This window comes from Arachis hypogaea, chromosome 14 (assembly GCF_003086295.3).
Source record: "Arachis hypogaea cultivar Tifrunner chromosome 14, arahy.Tifrunner.gnm2.J5K5, whole genome shotgun sequence".
Classification (NCBI taxonomy): Eukaryota; Viridiplantae; Streptophyta; class Magnoliopsida; order Fabales; family Fabaceae; genus Arachis; species Arachis hypogaea.
In genome coordinates this window covers 58,384,775-58,399,712 of record NC_092049.1, presented here as the reverse complement: position 1 = coordinate 58,399,712, position 14,938 = coordinate 58,384,775, and the positions used below count along the sequence as shown (strand labels likewise).

Genomic DNA, 14,938 nt, shown 5'->3' with positions numbered 1-14,938 from the left:
AAAAGTCAAGCTATTGACATTAAAGAAGCGCTTATTGGGAGGCAACCCAATTTTTATTTATCTGTGTTAATTTTCCATTTTCCATTGTTATTTTATGTCTTCTTTAGGTTGATGATCATGTGGAGGCACAAAAGCAACTGCAGAAATCAAAGCAAATTCAAAAACAGCATTAAAAATAGCACACCCTAGAGGATAAGCTTACTGGCGTTTAAATGCCAGTAAGGGTAGCAGAATGGGCGTTAAACGCCCAGTCTAGCACCATTCTGGGCGTTTAACGCCAGAAATGGGCACCAGACTGGCGTTTAATGCCAGAAAAGGGCAAAAAGCTGGTGTTAAACGCCAGAAATGGGTAGCAACCTGGCGTTTAACGCCAGGATTGGCACTCAAAGGGGCGTTTACACGCCAGAATGGTGCAGGGATGAGAAATCCTTGGGACCTCAGGATCTGTAGACCCCACAGTATCCCCACCTACTTTAACTCAACCTCTCTCTTCTTCACACATTCCAATAACACCCTTCCCCAAATACTCTTCCCCATCACCTCTTAACCACTCACACCTCTCCATCTCCTCCATTTTCTTCTTCTTCTCCTCCCTTCTTTCTTCTTTTGCTCGAGGATGAGCAAACTTTCGAAGTTTGGTGTGGAAAAAGCATTGCTTTTTGTATTTCCATAACCATTTATGGCACCTAAGGCCAGAGAAACCTCTAGAAAGAGGAAAGGGAAGGCAAAAGCTTCCACCTCTAAGTCATGGGAAATGGAGAGATTCATCTCAAGAGAGCCCACTCATGGACCTCAACAAGAGCATTCCACTATCCTCCATGAAATTAGAGAGGACCAAAAGGCCATGAGAGAGGTGCAACAAAGGCAAGGAAGAGACATAGAGGAGCTAAAGCACTTCATAAGATCTTCAAGAGCAGGAACAAGCTGCCATCACTAAAGTGGACCCGTTCTTTAATCTCCTTGCTCCTATTTTTCTATTTTTCGAAAATTATGCTTTATGTTCTATCTATATTTGTGTCTTTATCACATGATCATTAGTGTCTTAGTGTCTATGACTTAAAGCTATGAATGTCCTATGAATCCATTACCTTTCTTAAAATGAAAAATGTTTTCTGAAAAAGAAAAAAAAGTACGTGAATTTCGAATTTTAAAACAGTCTAATTATTTTGATGTGGTGGCAATGCTTTTTGTCTTTCTGAATGAATGCTTGAACATTGCATATTTTTTAATTTATTGTTTATGAATGTTAAAATTTTTTACTCTTGAAAGAATAATGGAAAATGAGAAATGTTATTGATAATATGAAAAATCATAAAAATGATTCTTGAAGCAAGAAAAAGCAGTGAATACAAAGCTTGTGAAAAAAAAGAAAGAAAAAGAAAAAGCAAGCAGAAAAAGCCAATAGCCCTTTAAACCAAAAGACAAGGGTAAAATAAAAAGGATCCAAGGCTTTGAGCATCAGTGGATAGGAGGGCCTACAGGAATAAAATCCTGGCCTAAGCGGCTAAACCAAGTTGTCCCTAACCATGTGCTTGTGGCGTGAAACTATCAAGTGAGAAGCTTGAGACTGAGCGGTTAAAGTCATGGTCCAAAGCAAAAAAAGTGTGCTTAAGAGCTCTGGACACCTCTAATTGGGGACTCTAGCAAAGCTGAGTCACAATCTGAAAAAAGTTCACCCAGTTATGTGTCTATGGCATTTATGTATCCGGTGGTAATACTGGAAAACAAAATGCTTAGGGTCACGGCCAAGACTCATAAAGTAGTTGTGTTCAAGAATCAACATACTGAACTAGGAGAATCAATAACACTGTCTGAATTCTGAGTTCCTATAGATGCCAATCATTCTGAACTTCAATGGATAGAGTGAGATGCCAAAACTGTTCAGAAGCAAAAAGCTAATAGCCCCGCTCATCTAATTAAGACTGATTTTCATAGATGTTTTTGGAATTTATTGTATATTCTCTTATTTTTATCCTATCTTGTTTTTAGTTGCTTGGGGACAAGCAACAATTTAATTTTGGTGTTCTAATGAGCGGATAATTTATACGCTTTTTGGCATTGTTTTTAGTATGTTTTTAGTATATTTTAGTTAGTTTTTATTATGTTTTAATTAGTTTTTATTCAAAAATCATATTTCTGGACTTTACTATTAGTTTGTGTATTTTTCTGTGATTTCAGATATTTTCTGGCTGAAATTGAGGGACCTGAGCAAAAATCTGATTCAGAGGCTGAAAAAAGACTGCAGATGCTGTTGGATTCTGACCTCCCTGCACTCGAAGTGGAATTGCTGAAGCTACAGAAGCCCAATTGGTGCACTCTCAATTGCGTTGGAAAGTAGACATCCTGGGCTTTCCAGCAATATATAATAGTTCATACTTTTCCTGAGATTTAATGGCCCAAACCGGCGTTCCAAGTCAGCATAAAAATTCTGGCGTTAAAACGCCAGAACTGGCATAAAAGCTAGAGTTAAACGCCCAAACTGGCACAAAAGCCCAAGCACACACCAAGTGGGCCCGGAAGTGGATTCTACATCATTTAATCATTTCTGTAAACCCTAGGCTACTAGTGTTCTATAAATAGGACCTTTTGCTATTGTATTTACACACCTCATGACACTTTACACGTTTCATATTGTATTTCTAACGGTATGAGTCTCTAAACCCCATGGTTGGGGGTGAGGAGCTCTGCTGTGTCTTGATGAATTAATGCAATTACTACTGTTTTCCATTCTATCACGCTTGTTTCTATTCTAAGATATTCACTCGCACTTCAACCTGATTAATGTGATGAGCCGTGACACTCATCATTATTCTCACCTATGAACGCATGCCTGAGATCCGAAAAGTCTAAACCTTGTCTGTGGTATTCCTCGTAGGATCTGAGAAGGGATGACTGTGACGAGCTTCAAACTCACGAGTGCTGGGCGTAGTGACAGACGCAAAAGGATCAATGGATCCTATTCCAACATAAGTGAGAACTGACAGATGATTAGCCATGCGGTGACAGCGTATTTGGACCATTTTCACTGAGAGGATGGATGGTAGCCATTAACAACGGTGATCCACCAACATACAGCTTGCCATGGAAGGAGCCTTACGTGTGTGAAGAAGAAGATAGTAGGAGAGCAGAGATTCAGAAGACAGAGCATCTCCAAAACCTCAACCTGTTCTCCATTACTACATAACAAGTATTTATTTCATGTTCTTTTACTTTTTACAATTAAAACTAAGAATCCTTACTGATACCCTGACTAAGAATTACAAGATAACCATAGCTTGCTTCAAGCCGACAATCTCCGTGGGATCGACCCTTACTCACGTAAGGTATTACTTGGACGACCTAGTGCACTTGCTGGTTAGTTGTGCGGAAATGCAAAAGTGTGATTGTGATTTCGTGCACCAATGCTTCAACAGTGCATATTTTTGATATTGTTGTTTATGAATGTTAAAATTGTTGGCTCTTGAAAGAATAATAGAAAAGGAGAAATGTTATTGATAATCTGAAAAATCATAAAATTGATTCTTGAAGCAAGAAAAAGCAGTGAATAGAAAAAGTGGCGGAAAAAAAAAAGAAAAGAAAAGAAAAAGCAAGCAGAAAAAGCCAATAGCCCTTTAAACCAAAAGGCAAGGGTAAAAAGGATCCAAGGCTTTGAGCATTAATGGATAGGAGGGCCTAAAGGCATAAAATCTTGGCCTAAGTGGCTGAATCAAGATGTCCCTAACCATGTGCTTGTGGCATGCAGGTCCAAGTGAAAAGCTTGAGACTGAGTGGTTAAAGTCGTGATCCAAAGCAAAAGAGTGTGCTTAAGAGCTCTAGACACCTCTAATTGGGGACTCTAACAAAGCTGACTCACAATCTGAAAAGGTTCACCCAATTATATGTCTGTGGCATTTATGTATCCGGTGGTAATACTGGAAAACAAAATGCTTAGGGCTACGGCCAAGACTCATAAAGTAGTTGTGTTCAAGAATCATCATACTGAACTGGGAGAATCAATAACACTATCTGAATTCTGAGTTCCTATAGATGCCAATCATTCTGAACTTCAATGGATAAAGTGAGATGCCAAAACTGTTCAGAAGCAAAAAGCTAAGAGCCCCGCTCATCTAATTAAGACTGATCTTCATAGACGTTTTCGGAATTTATTATATATTCTCTTCTTTCTATCCTATTTTTTTTAGTTGCTTGGGGACAAGCAACAATTTAAGTTTGGTGTTGTGATGAGCGGATGATTTATACGCTTTTTGGCACTGTTTTTACATAGTTTTTAGTATGTTTTAGTTAATTTTTATTATGGTTTTATTAGTTTTTATTCAAAAATCAAATTTCTGGACTTTACTATGAGTTTGTGTGTTTTTCTATGATTTCAGGCATTTTCTGGCTGAAATTTAGGGACCTGAGCAAAAATCTGATTCAGAGATTGAAAAAGGACTGCAGATGCTGTTGGATTCTAACCTTCCTGCACTCGAAATGGATTTTCTAGAGCTATAGAAGCCCAATTGGTGCGCTCTTAATTGCGTTGGAAAGTAGACATCTTGGGCTTTCCAGAAATATATAATAGTTTATACTTTGTTTGAGTTTTGATAACTGAAACTGGCGTCTAAATGTCAACTTTCTACCCTTTTATGGCGTTAAATGCTAGAACTAGCATAAAAGTTGGAGTTAAACGTCCAAACTGGCAAGAAAGCTGGAGTTCAATGCCATGAATAGCCTCTGCACGTGAAAGCTTCAGTGCTCAGCCTAAACACGCACCAAGTGGGCCCCGCAAATGGATTTCTACACTATCTCTCTTAGCTTACTCATTTTCTATAACCCTAAATCACTAGTTTCGTATAAAAACCACTTTTAGAGATTTATTTTGTACCTCATGACATTTTACATCGGATTTTGTATCTCTATGGCATGAATCTCTAAACCCCATGGTTGGGGGTGAGGAGCTCTGCTGTGTCTCGATGAATTAATGCAATTACTACTGTCTTCCATTCAATCACGCTTGTTTCTATTCTAAGATTTTCACTCGCACTTCAACATGATGAATATGATGATCCGTGACACTCATCACCATTTTCAACCCATGAACACGTGCCTAACAACCACTTCCGTTCTACCTTAGATTGAGTGTGTATCTCTTTAGTTCCTGATTCACGAGTTTGATTGTCTCTCCTGACAACAGAGCATTCAAATCCGTGAGATCAGAGTCTTCGTGGTATAAGCTAGAATCAATTGGCAGCATTCTTGAGATCCGGAAAGTTTAAACCTTGTCTGTGGTATTTCGAGTAGGATTTGGGATGGGATGACTGTGACGAGCTTCAAACTCGTGAGTGTTTGGCGTAGTGACAGACGCAAAAGGATCAATGGATCCTATTCCGACATGAGTGAGAACCGACAGATGATTAGCCGTACGGTGATAGCGCATTTGGACCATTTCCACTGAGAGGACGGATGGTAGCCATTGACAACGGTGATCCACCAACATATAGCTTGCCATGGAAGGAGCCTTGCGTGCGTAAAGAAGAAAACAGTAGGAAAGCAGAGATTCAGAAGACAGAGCATCTCCAAAACCTCAACCTGTTCTCTGTTATTGCATAATAAGTATTATTTATTTTATGTTATTTACTCTTCATAAACCCAATCATTTTTATTACTAATTTCCTGACTAAGAGTTACAAAATAACCATAGCTTGCTTCAAGCCGACAATCTCCGTGGGATCGACCCTTACTCACGTAAGGTATTACTTGGATGACCCAGTGCACTTGCTGGTTAGTGGTACGAGTTGTGAAAAGTGTGATTTATACTTCGTGCACTAATCTCCAAGTTTCGGATGGAAGACCTAGTTTCAGCCATGAAACCATGAGTGGTCTTGGAGAGGTTAGAGACTATAGTAGCCAGGTCAGAGAGGCTCTGTGTGGAAGTCTCTGTCTGTTGCTGAAAGTGTTGGAATGGTATGTTGTTGAATCGGTTCTGGTTCATTCCACCATGATTATTACTGAAGCCTTGTTGAGACTTCTGCTGATCTTTCCACCTAAATTTGGTGTGGTTCCTCCATCCTTGATTGAAAGTATTTGAATAGGTATTGTTATTGGAGTTTCTGGATGAGTTTTCCATGTAGTTCACCTCCTCCATTGGTGTCCAGGCGTTATCACTAGCGTCCAAATCCAATTCATACGCTATTTCTGGACAATAAGCATCTGAGCTCTACATCCCACTCAAGAACTGAGAGATCATGTTGATATGCTGAGACATGAACTTGTTCTGAGCCAAAATGGCATCTAAGGTGTCCACTTCCAAGACACCCCTCTTCTGGGCAGCCCCATTGTTCACAGGGTTACTCTCAGAAGTGTACATATATTGGTTGTTGGCAACCATATCAATAAGTTCCTGCGCCTCTTCAGGCGTCTTTTTGAAGTGGAGGGATCTACCTACAGAGTGGTCCAATGACATCTTTGATGCCTCAGATAGGCCATCATAGAAGATGTCTAGCATGATCCAATCTAAAATCATGTCAGGAGGGCATCTTCTGATTAGTTGCTTGTATCTTTCCCAAGCTTAATAAAGGGATTCACCCTCTTTCTGCCTAAAGGTTTATACTTCCACCTTGAGCTTGCTCAGCTTTTGAGGTGGAAAGAACTTGGTCAAAAATCTATTGACCACCTTCTCCCATGTATCTAGGCTCTCTTTAGGCTGAGAATCCAGCCATAGTCTTGCTCTGTCTCTTACTGCAAAGGGGAAGAGCATGAGCTTGTAGACTTCTGGATTTACTCCATTAATCTTGATAGTTTCATATATCTGCAAGAAGTCAGATATGAATTTGTTGGAATTTTCCTGTGCAAGTCCATGAAACTGGCAGTTCTGTTGTACTAGAGCGACTAATTGAGGTTTCAACTCAAAGTTGTTTGCACCAATGGCAGGAATAGAGATGCTGTGCCTATAGAAATCAGAATTGGGTGTAGTGTAAGATCCTAGGACCTTTCTTGCGTCACCCCCATTATCTGGGTTAGCTGCCATTGTTGTATCTTCAGCTTCTTGTTCTAGAGCTCCTGTAAGATTCCTTAAAGCTCTGCTAGCCTGAGCTTGTTGCAGACGCCTTCTTAGAGTCCTTTCAGGTTTAGGATCCAAATCAAAGAGAGGTTCCTTATCCCTACTCCTATTCATAAAAAAGAAAAAAAAACTAAGAAAAGAATAGGAAAGGATTCTCTATGTCAGAGTATAGAAATCCTTTGTTAGAGAGATAGATAAAGAGAAAAGAAAAAATAAAGGTATCTTATAATTAAAAGATTTTTCGAAAATAAAGAGAGAGAAAGAGATAGAATAATATCTTCAAAAAAAGAAGAGAGAGAGAATTGAGGAAATTTTCGAAAAAAAAGAAAGAAAAATCAAAGAGATACCAAACTTTTAAAATTAGAATAAGGTAAGACAAATAGCTAACTAAAAAGATTTGAAAATAAAATACAAGATTCGATTTTGGAAAAAAAAATTGAAATTTAAAAAGAAAGAATCAATTAAAGATTTGAAAAAATAAATTTGAAACGAAAAAATCAAACAAAATAAGATAAGATTTTTTTTAAAAATTTAAAAAGTTTTGAAACTAAAAGGAGAAAGTCAAAGAAAGATTCTAAAAGTTTAAAGATTTTAAAATTCAAAATTAAAAGAAATAAAGAAAAACAAACAAAATACTAAACCTTTTAAAATTTGAATTTAAAAAGAAAGATAAGATAACAAAATTTTGAAAATCAAAGAAAAAGATAAGATAAAGATTCAAAGATAGACAAGATAGACAAGAAAGATAAGATTACTAAACAAGACATCAAACTTAAAATTTTAAAACCAATTAGAAAAATGTTTCAAAAATATTAAGCTAAAGGCACAAATTTCGAAAAATTGAAAAGGAAAAACACTAAAAGGCACCAAACTTAAAAATTTAGAAATCAAAGAAAGAAAAATACCAAGAAATTTTTGAACACAAAGAAAGAAAAGCAAGAACAATTTTTCGAAAAACTCAAGAAAAGAAATGAAAACCAAAGCGACACCAAACTTAAAAATGACAAAAGACTCAAACAAAAGAAAAAGATATGAATTTTTCTTTTTGAAAAATTTTAAACGAAAGAGAATAAGAAACACAAAAAGAAAAATAGTAAAACCTACCTGATCTAAGCAGCAAGACAACTATTAGTTTGTCAATCATAAACAATCCCCGGCAATGGTGCCAAAAACTTGGTGCGTAAAATTGAACTCGCACAACTAAACCGGCAAGTGCACTGGGACGTCCAAGTAATGCCTTAGGTGAGTGAGGGTCGAATCCCACGAGGATTGCCGAATTGAGCAAGTTGTGGTTATCCTGCAGATCTTAGTTGGGCGAATAGAAAACGTAGTTATTGAATACGCATAAAATAATCAAAGGAAGCAATAAAGAAATGGCAGATAAACAATAATGAGAAATCAGTTAAGGCTTTGGAGATACTTTATCTTTCTGGATTAACTTCTCCTACTGATTACTTCAATAATGATTGATTCATTTAATGGCAAAGCTGTAAGTGATTAACTCATGTTCTCTCATCAAGTTAATCTCCCCTAAACCATAGCAAAACACCGTATTTGAGTAACTCATGTCCTCTCATCAAGTTAGCACATAGTGCTTCACTATAGCCGAAGATGAAGCCTGAGCAATTCACTCTCCTTTTGTTGATCCTACTCAAAACGCCACAGACAAGGTTGGATCTTTCGGATCGGATAATAATGCTTTATGATTCTAGCCTTAACGCCACAGAAACCTCATTTACCCATGACTAACGGGATTTTATGTCACATATCCCAATTAGCCCAGGTACTCTCTTGGAACCTGTGATGCACTCTCAAGCAGTAGCTCAATACTTCCATTCCACCACAGATTCATAAGGATGAACGACGAAAATGCATCATAGAATAGAATTAATCATATATTGAAAGAGAAACAGTAATATTGTTAATCCATAGGAATCAGCAGAGCTCCTAACCTTAACCTAAGAGGTTTAGTTACTCATACTGTACAGAAAATAAGGTATGATATGTTCTGAGGGGATGAAGATCCTAAACATGGGTGATCTTCGTCTATATATACTAATCTAATAATTAAAAATTACAAAAGTGAAATAAACTAAGTAGAAAGGTGCGAAAATCCACTTCTGCGCCCACTTGGTGAGTGTTTGGGCTAAGCTGGCATCTAACTTGGATGAGTGGGCGTTGAATGCCCCCACTAGCGGGTAAGATGCGCTGCCTTGAGCTCCATTGGGGGCGTTGAACACCAGTTTTGGGCATTCAACGCTGGCCTTGGTCCTCTTGGGTTGTTGAATGCCAGAAAGAGGGTAGTTTTGGCGTTCATCACCCAATTTGGGCAGTCCAATCCAAAGAAATGTATAGACCATTATATATTGTTGGAAAGCCCTGGAAGTTTCCTTTCCAATGCCATTGAGAGCGCATCAATTGGACCTATGTAGCTCCATAAATACTCGTTTAAATGCATGGAGGTTAGAATTTGACAGCATCTACACTCCTTTCTTTGCCTCTGAATCAGATTTTGCCAAAACTTGCCAAATTCACCTAAAAATCACCTAAAATCATAAGAAAAATACAAAAGCTCAAAGTAGTATCCACAAAGTGAATTTTGCATTAAAACCTACTAAAACATAATAAAACTTAACATAATATACTAAAAACAGTAGGCAAATAGCATCAAAAAGCGTATAAAATATCCGCTCATCATAGACCCTGATGTTTATAGGTTGCTACTCTTTCTATTTTCTATGAAAGATCAAACAAAGAGATGGTTGGATGCCCAACCCAGAGAAAGCTTGAACACATGGAGTAAAGTAGTAAACAAGTTTCTGAATAAATATTTTCCCCCAATGAAGCTGGCAAAGTTGAGAATGGATATTCAAACCTTTAAACTAGAAGAGAGCGAGTTCCTCTACGATGCTTGGGAAAGGTACAAGCTGATGCTCAGACGGTGTCCCATTTAAATGTTCATAGATTGGGTCAAACTAGACATTTTCTGTTATGGACTCTCGAACATGGTCAAGATGTCCCTAGATAACTTTGCTGGTGCTTCAATACATGTGAGGAAGACACTTGACGAAGCTGATGAACTGATTGAGATGGTCACTAATAATCAGTATTTATACTCACCCGGTGAGACCTCAATAAAAAGGGAAGTCAAGGAAGTGTCCACTAAACCCATCATTCTTGACAAGAATGAGTCTTTAGCCCAGCAACTGAACTCTCTCACACAACAAGTGCTAAGCATGCAAAGCTCAGTCAACAACAATCCGTCTCAACCCCCATAACCTAACACTGCACCCGACCTGGCTTCTATGCTGGCAGAAGTATTACAGGAGACCCGAGATTCCCACAAGAATATGGAAGCACAATTGAGCCAAGCCAAACAGCAGATATCTGAGTAGATAAGAGAGGAGTGCCAAGCTATTCAATTAAGGAGTGGAAGGACCCTGAATACCTACCTCAAAATAGTAGAATGCAGGATGAAGAGGAAATACCAGAAAGGAAAACACAACAACCCAGAGCACCAGCAAGGGCGCTGAACACCAAAGAGGGGGCAGAATGGGCGTTCAACGCCTAGAGAGGGGAGGAGCCATAAACGCCAATTGAGAGGATGTTCCCCCCAGACACCTTGATAATCCCTTCCCAGCCTCTCTAGATACTCACACTGTACCACTCAAAGATTCTGAGTACAAGGCCAAGTTATCATACCCTCAGAAGTTCCAGAAGGCAGAAAAAGATAAACAATTCGCTAAGTTCTTAAGCATCTTCAAGAAGCTTGAGATCAAGATCCCTTTTGTGGAAGCCCTTGGACAAATACCATCATCTGCTAAGTTAATGAAAGACATATTAAGTAACAAAAGGGATTAGAGAGAGGCAGAAACAATTATGCTCACTGATGAGCGGATAATTTATACGCTTTTTGGCACTGTTTTTAGGTAGTTTTTGTATATTTTAGTTAGTTTTTATTATGTTTTTATTAGTTTTTAAATAAAAATCATATTTCTGGACTTTACTATGAGTTTGTGTGTTTTTCTGTGATTTCAGGTATTTTCTGGCTGAAATTGAGGGACCTGAGCAAAAATCTGATTTAGAGGCTGAAAAAGGACTCAAGATGCTGTTGGATTCTGACCTCCCTGCACTCAAAGTGGATTTTCTGGAGCTACAGAAGCCCAATTGGTGCGCTCTTAATTGAGTTGGAAAGTGGATATCCTGTGCTTTCCAGAAATATATAATAGTCCATACTTTGCCCGAGATTTGACGGCCCAAACCTGCGTCCCAAGTCAGCATAAAAATTCTGGCCTCAAAACGCCAGAACTGGCATGAAAGCTGGAGTTAAACGCCCAAACTGGCACAAAAGCTGGCATTTAACTCCAAGAAAAGTCTCTACATGTGAAAGCTTTAAATCTCAGCACAAGCACACACCAAGTGGGTCCGAAAGAAGATTTCTGCATTAATTACTTATTTCTGTAAACCCTAGGCTACTAGTTCTCTATAAATAGGACCTTTTGCTATTGTATTTTCATCTTGGTTCTTCTGGTTCCCTCTCTGGGGCCGAAGCCAATGACCACCATTATCACTTTTGTATTTTCAACTATGAAGTTTTTACACACCATAGATTAAGGTGTGGATCTCTGTTGTTCTTCATGAACTAATGCAAAGTACTATTGTTTTTCTATTCAATTCACGCCTACTTCTTCTCCAAGATATACTCTTGTTCTCAATTTAGTTAAGTCAGAATATTGTCTTGGGTTTCTAATCTTAGATGTTCAAAGCGATCTACATGATGTTCAACATAGTCATTGGACGACAGCTGGAGTATATTCTCTTGGGTTTCTAATCTCAGATTAGAACCTTCGTGGTAAAGGCTAGAATTATTGGCGGCCATTCCTGAGATCTGGAAAGTCTAAACCTTGTTGTGGTATTCCGAGTAGGATCTGGGAAGGGATGACTGTGACGAGCTTCAAACTCGCGAGTGTTGGGCGTAGTGACAGACGCAAAAGGATCAATGGATCCTATTCCAACATGATCGAGAACTGACAGATGATTAGCCGTGCGGTGACAGTGCATTTGGACCATTTTCATTGAGAGGACGGGAAGTAGCCATTGACAACGGTGATGCTCAACATACAGCTTGCCATGGAAAGGAGTATGAATGATTGGATGAAGAAAATAGGAAAGCAGAAGTTCAGGAGGAATAAAGCATCTTCATACACTTATCTGAAATTCTCACCAATGAATTACATAAGTATCTCTATCTTATTTTATGTTATTTATATTTTAATTATCAATTCTCCATAACCATTTGAATCCGCCTTACTGAAATTTACAAGATGACCATAGCTTGCTTCAAGCCGACAATCTCTGTGGGATCGACCCTTACTCACGTAAGGTTTATTACTTAGACGACCCAGTACACTTGCTAGTTAGTTGTACGGAATTGTGAAAAAGAGTTGAGATTACAATTGTGCGTACCAAGTTGTTGGCGCCATTGATGATCACAATTTCGTGTACCAAGTTTTTGGCGTCGTTGCCGGGGATTGTTCGAGTTTGGACAACTGACGGTTCACCTTGTTGCTTAGATTAGGTAATTTTATTTTATGTTTAAGCTTTTTACTTTTTATTTTCGAAAAAAATTTTTCAAAAATACAAAAAAAAAAATCTATTTTGTTCTTCAGAGTTTTTAAGAATGAATTCTAGAGTTTCATGATGATATGTTGAAGTCTGGCTGGTTATGAAACCATGTCTAAACTTTTGGACCGAGGTTTCAACTTATCATCACAAGAGCTTATTGATTTCTATCAACTTTGCTATTGAAAGTAATGATCTGCTAAAGCTTGGCTGGCCATTGGCCATGTCTAGTGTTTTGGACCGAAGCTTTCAATGAAAACTTGGCTGGCTAGTAAGCCATGTCTAATTCCTAGACTGGAGTTTTAGACTAACATTGCATGATTCCTAGAATTCTTATTAAAAATTTTGAATCCCTTTATTTTATTTTCCAAATAACTTTCAAAAAATCACAACAATTTTTTTTTTAAATCTTAAAATCAAAAATATTTTATGTTTCTTGTTTGAGTCTAGTGTCTAATTTTAAGTTTGGTGTCAATTGCATTCTTCTAATTTTCGAAAATTACATGAATTATGTTCTTCATTAATCTTCAAGATGTTCTTGATGATTTCCTTGCTCTGATCTTTAAATTCTCTTGTTTTGTGTGTTTAGTTGTTTCTCATATGCATTCTCAATCTGTTGGTGTTTCTAATATGAAAATTTCTAAGTTTGGTGTCTTGCATGCTTTGTTTATTTGATCTTAGTTTTCCATGATTAGTTTCATTTTGTTGTTTCTCATCATAAAAAAAACTCAAAAAAAAATTTTCAAAATTATGTCTTCTCAAGTCAATAATACAGAGAATTGAAGATTCAGAACATGCAGCAGAGGAATTACACAGAAAAAGTTGGGCATTCAAAACACCCAGTGAAGAAGGAAAACTGGTGTTTAAACGCCAGCCAGGGTACCTGGCTGGGCATTAAACGCCCAAAAGGGTAGTATTTTGGGTGTTAAATGCCAGAATGGGTACCATTCTGGGCGTTTAACGCCAGGATAGCACAAGAGGTAAGATTTTGTTTTTAATTCAAATCTTTTGCAAATTTTCATAATTTTTCAAAATCAAATCTTTTTCAAATCATATCTTTTCAAAATCAATTTCTTTCCATTTTATATTTTTTTACTATTTTTGAAAATCCTTGCTACAATTAATGATTTAATTCAAAATTTTCAAGTTGTTACTTGCCTATTAAGAAAGGATCAAATTTTAAATTCTAGAATCATATCTTCTAATTTCTTGTTAGTCAAGTAATCAACTTTAATTTTAAAACATTCTATTTTTTATTTGTTTTTCAATCATATCTTCTCAATCATATCTTCTCAATCACATCTTTTTCAAAATAATTTTTAATCATATCTTTTTGATTGTCAATTTCAAAATCTTTTTCAAAATCACTTAACTACTTTCTCAACATTAAATTTCGAAAATCATCAATCAATTTTTCAAAATTTCTTTTAATTATTTTAAAATCTTTTTAATTTGTTTTCGAAAATTCTTCCCCCCCTTCTCATATTTTTCTATTTAAGGGACTAGCACTCTTCCTCAATGTGCAATTCGGACTACCTCTATCTATAAGTTCGAATTATCTCCTCTCTACCTCCTCCTTCTATTCTTTTTTTCCTCTGATATCTCAAGGGATCTCTATACTGTAACACAGAGGATTCCATACTTTCTTCTTCTCTCTCTTTCATATGAGCAGGAGTAAGGACAAAGACATTCTTGTTGAGGCTGATTCTGAACCTGAAAGGACCTTGAAGAGAAAGCTAAGAGAAGCTAAAGTACAACTCTCTATAGAGGACCTAACAGAGCTTTTCACACAAGAAGAAGCCATGGCAGCCGAAAACAACAACAATGCCAACAATGCAAGGAAGGTGCTTGGTGACTTTACTGCACCTACTCCCGACTTCTATGGGAGAAGCATCTCTATCCCTGCCATTGGAGCAAACAACTTAGAGCTTAAGCCTCAATTAGTTTCTCTAATGCAACAGAATTGCAAGTTTCATGGACTTCCATTAGAAGATCCTCATCAGTTCTTAGCTGAATTCGTGAAAATCTGTGATACTGTTAAGACCAATGGGGTTGACCCTGAGGTCTACAGACTTATGCTCTTCCCTTTTGCTGTAAGAGACAGAGCTAGGATATGGTTGGATTCACAACCTAAGGAAAGCCTGAACTCTTAGAAAAAGCTAGTCAATGCCTTCTTGGTAAAGTTCTTTCCACCTCAAAAATTGAGTAAGCTTAGAGTGGAAGTCCAAACCTTCAGACAGAAGGAAGGTGAATCACTCTATGAAGTTTGGGAAAGAT

General features: G+C 37.5%; 1 non-coding gene across 1 annotated transcript; it reads left to right on the top strand.

Annotated features, from left to right (window-relative positions):
- The first annotated feature begins 6,495 nt into the window (after positions 1-6,495).
- Positions 6,496-6,604, top strand: LOC112746109 (small nucleolar RNA R71). The gene has a single exon (XR_003174007.1). It is a non-coding gene; the product is annotated as a small nucleolar RNA R71 (small nucleolar RNA).
- The last annotated feature ends 8,334 nt before the right edge of the window (positions 6,605-14,938 follow it).